Genomic DNA, 4,722 nt, shown 5'->3' on the forward strand with positions numbered 1-4,722 from the left:
AGTAGTTGGTGTTGTCAATAGTGCCCACAAGAAGAGTTCTAGTCTTTATTTTGTACATTTGATGTAATAAAGTCTCGTGAAGACTCTTGCTTGTAATTGGTTATTCATTAATAAAAAGTTGAAACGTTCATTCATTCTTCCTTGCCTGTTTGAAGCTTTATGATAAAACATTAGTCTTTAGTCCATAAACATACTTAACAACTTACGAAGAGACAAATGTAGATTTGCATGAAGAAACTCTTCGTAGTTTGCTTAAAACGATATATTCGCAATCTAAGGGTCAAAGGACTATTGACCTTAGTACGATTGTTAGGAGAATCTATGATGTCTGGTTATGGGGCATTGAGAGTTGGAGACTCTATAGTTCTTCTACGTATCTTCCGAAGGTACTGAGTTGACCAGTGCACTTCTAGAGACAAAATAAGAACAAACCATTTAACCTCTTATGTCTCGAAGTCACGATGTATGAATTGCATCGTGCTTACCTTAATCCTGAAATAAGACATGCCATTTCACAGCTTACATATTCTCATTTGAGAAAGTCAGAGTTCGGACTCACTATGTGATTCTGAACAGGACCTATTGGTAAAGTACTAAGTTGTGAAGATGTCATGAGTAACTTTGTGAAGTTCTCATAGATATGGAATTCATGTACAAGATTGCTGAAATGCAATGTATATCACCTCATGCTTTGTTCCTTGGAATGTGAATAAATGAACTGGCCAGTGTCCAAATTGAGTCTTGACTCTTTTGGATGAAACAATGTGACTTGTTAGCTCCTCGTCAATACATTGTTTCTAACTTATTCAAAAGCGACAAAGGAGTCGAGGAAATAACAGGTAGAAGGGTAAAATGGTAATTTTGTAAATCCCGACTAACTGATGATATTCATGAAGGGTAAACATAGATAATATTCAGTGGATCCACTCATTACAATTAGGTTGAATTCTTTAGTAGAAAATAAATTCATTTGAACCGAGAGATTTTCAGTGTCAACTCTTTATTGGAGTCAGTTGACATTAAGCTAAACTTGGAAAAAATTTGTGAACTTTTGAGTCCAAGCGTTTAGCTCAAGCTTTGTTCATTTGGATCCATGAGGTCACTGTCAGAAATCATATCGAGTAGGAATAGTTAAACTAGAAGCTAAGTCAAAACAAGAACGAGACAAGTTTTACGAAAATTGTCTAAAGGGTATTTTTGTCTTTTAGGACATAAGACGAAATGAATGTCAATAAATTTTTTGACATGGTCATATGATGACAAATGAAGTTAAAACCACACGGCCAAGTTAAAGAATTTGGGCCTTGAAGATTAATTTCATTTCATGGAATTTTATGTGAAAATTCTTAATGGGCTTTTCTTATTTTGTTATGAACAAATAAAGAAACCTCTATAAGCATGTTCTAGACTCAAAATTCCGTGCATACCATAGAGAGAAAGAGGAAATTATTTTGTGCATTGATGTACGAAGATACTTGCCAAAAGAAAAAGAGGAAATAAATTTCCTTAAGAAGGAAAGCTAATTTCGGCCAAACAAGTCAAGGGAGAAGCAAACAAAAGAGGAAACAAATCCAAGGGCTTGCTTGGCAAGTCTTGGCGGTGTGCCTCTAAGGGAAGGAGAGCAATATTTGCTCATGAATATATGATATTCTATAGAAGAGGAAACTAGATTATTGAAGGTAAAACCTCTCCTATAAATAGAGCCCTCATTACCTTCATTTATTCATCCCACATAAGTTAGAGATTGAGAGCTTCTCTCTCTAGACATTGTGGCCGATCCTCTCTCTCTCTCTCACTCTAGTTATTTTCGGTTTTTGTTTTGGCACCTAGGTCCTCATTTGACCTAGCATTTTTAGCTCTTCGACTTTGAGACTTGTTCTCGAGCCGTCGTGTTTAAAAGTGCCCACTCACTAATTCCTTTTCTCTCGAGTGATTCTTGTGATAGAAACTGTCGTGGTTGCTCGTGTTGTCGAGGAAAGAAGAGAGATGTGCTGCGGGGGGAGACGAACGTTGCAACCATCCAAAAGCTTCTCAACGTTCAAGCTTCTAAAAAGGGTAGTAAATTTATAATGCTCATAATAGTTTTTATTTACGTGTACTTGCTCTTTGTCTAGGTTAGTAAAATTATTTTACTTGTGAAAAGAAAATTTTTAAAATTCTGCTGCTTACCCGAAGCGTTAAACTTTTTCTTAAACCCTAGATCAATTCCAACAGTTAGAGGGGCCTAGGAGACTTGTTTCTCGTCCATGTGGGACTGGAGAGCGCGCTCTACTCAAGGAGGAGTGCGCTCTCCTCAAAAGGATGAGCAGCACGGCGCACAGAAGCCCCTGCGCGGCGTGCATGGTGCTTTGCGTGGCGTACCTCGCGCCGCGTGCGCAGCACTCTTTCCGGACGGCGGGCGCGCTGACGGGGGTGCGCGGCGCGCGCGCTGACACAGGGGTGTGCGGCGTGCGTCTTTCCTTTGTGGCATGCGGCTTGCTCGTGCACGTCCTTTTTTAAGGAGCGCACGCGTGCCTTTCTCGAGGGGTGTTTCGCCCACCTCGTCGGCCATTTGTGAACCTTAGTGATCTTCGATGACCCGGCCCATTGGGCCTTCGGGGCTCGGGATTTCATGCAAGTCGCATGAAACATAAAAGTCTCTACTCGAGGAATCAAGGTCGACACGAGGATTTGTTAATCAACTCGTGGAAATGTGACTCTAATCGAGAAGTTATCTTGACTCGAGGAGGAAGACAGCTCGACTCGAGGAGTGAGTCTTGACTCGAGGAGGACGATTTGACTCGAGGAGGAACAAGGCTCGACTCGAGGAGAGTGATTCAACTCAACGAGCTGAAAGTTTGGCACGAGGACTTGCCAGTCGACTCGTGACGGAAGGCTTACCGCTCTTCAGGACATCCAGCCTAACCATCGGCCCTTTGAACGGCATGTCTTCTCGGTATTTCGGATTTTCGGAAAATGACCGACAACAAGAGGTTAAATGGTTTGTTCTTATTCTGTCTCTAGAAGTGCACTGGTTAATTCAGTACCTTCAGAAGATACCTGGGAAGAACTATAGAGTCTACAACTCTCAAATGTCCCATAACCAAACATCATAGATTCTCCTAACAATCATACAGAGATCAATAGCCCTTTGATCCTTATATTGTGAATATACTGTTTTAAGCAAACCATGAAGAGTGTGTTCATGCAAATCTATATTTTACTCTTCATTTGTTGTTTGGTTTTGTTTAAGGATTGAAGACTATAGTTTATCATAAAGTTTCAAACAGACAAGGAAGAATGAATGAACATTTCAACTTTTATTAATAATTCAGCAGTTACAAGCAAGATTCTTCATGAGACTTTATTACATCAAATGTTCATAAATAATGACTACGACTCTTCTTGTATGCCTCATTGACAACAATTGACTATGACGATACCTTCTCGCTAGTCGCGATGTTTAAATGCATCCGCATATTTCTATCTATAGCTGCAACTCTTGACTTTGAGATATGGCAAATGTGTGTTAGGATACCAAGGTTTGTGAATTGCTTAAGTCCATTTATGGATTAAAGTAAGCATCTAGGTCAAAAAAATATTAGAATCGATGAAACTGTGAAGAGCTTCGGCTTTGAGCTGTCAATAGATGAGCCATGTGTTTACAAGTTAATACACGAAGGCAAAGTTGCAGGTATTGTATGTCGATGATATATTACTCATAGGTAATAATGTGGGTAAATTATCTGAGGTTAAGATCTGGCTAGCAAAGCAATTCGATATGGAGGATCTAGGAGAAGTCGCGTACATTCTGGGGATCCAAATCTTTCGAGATCGGAAGAACCCGACAAGTCTCCCAAGAACCGGATCGCTTATCGATGCAAGATTCCAAGAACGGCCAAACACCCTTTAGGCATGGAATCTCACTCTCTAAGGACCAGTCTCCCAAGACTACACAAGAGATTGAGGACATGAGAAAAATTCCTTACGCCTTAGTCGTGGGAAGTCTCATGTATGCAATGCTTTGTACTAGACAAGATATCTACTTTGCAGTTGGTGTGGTTAGCCGTTTTCAATCCAACCCTGGATCTGAGCACTAGATTGCTGTTAAGCATGTTCTTAAGTATCTTCGGAGGACTAGGAACTTGATGCTTACATATTCAGGAACTGACTTGACTATGACGGGATATATCGACTCCGATTTTCAAGCGGATAAGGATGTCAAGAAATCCACTTCAGGATCTGTGTTCATCCTAAATGGTGGATTTGTGGTTTGGAGGAGTATCAAGCAATCTTGCATTGCTGACTTCACAATGGAAGCAGAATATGTGGCTGCTTGTAAAGCATCCAAAGAGGCTGTATGGCTTAGAAAATTCCTTAAGTATTTGGAAGTCGTTCCAATAGTCGACGAGCCTATGACCCTTTATTGTCATAATAGTGGGGTTGTCGCTAACTCAAAGGAACCTCGAAGGTATAAACGCTCTAAGCATATTGAGAGGAAATACCATTTGATTCGAGAGATCGTGCAGCGCGGAGACATGGTGGTGAAGAAGATCTCAATTGTGAAAAACCTGGCAGATCCATTTATCAATGCCCAAGGCAACAAGGTCTTCAACCAAAATCGGGAGGGATTAGCCATGAAGGACTACTCACATCTTCTTTGAGTCAAGTGGGAGTTTGTTGTCAATGGTGCCTATAAGAAGAGTAGTAGTCTTTACTTATGTACATTTGATGTAATAAAGT

The sequence above is a fragment of the Urtica dioica genome, chromosome 6 (assembly GCF_054948205.1).
Source record: "Urtica dioica subsp. dioica isolate 48M chromosome 6, U.dioica_male_clone48M_v1_H2, whole genome shotgun sequence".
NCBI classification, from domain to species: Eukaryota; Viridiplantae; Streptophyta; class Magnoliopsida; order Rosales; family Urticaceae; genus Urtica; species Urtica dioica.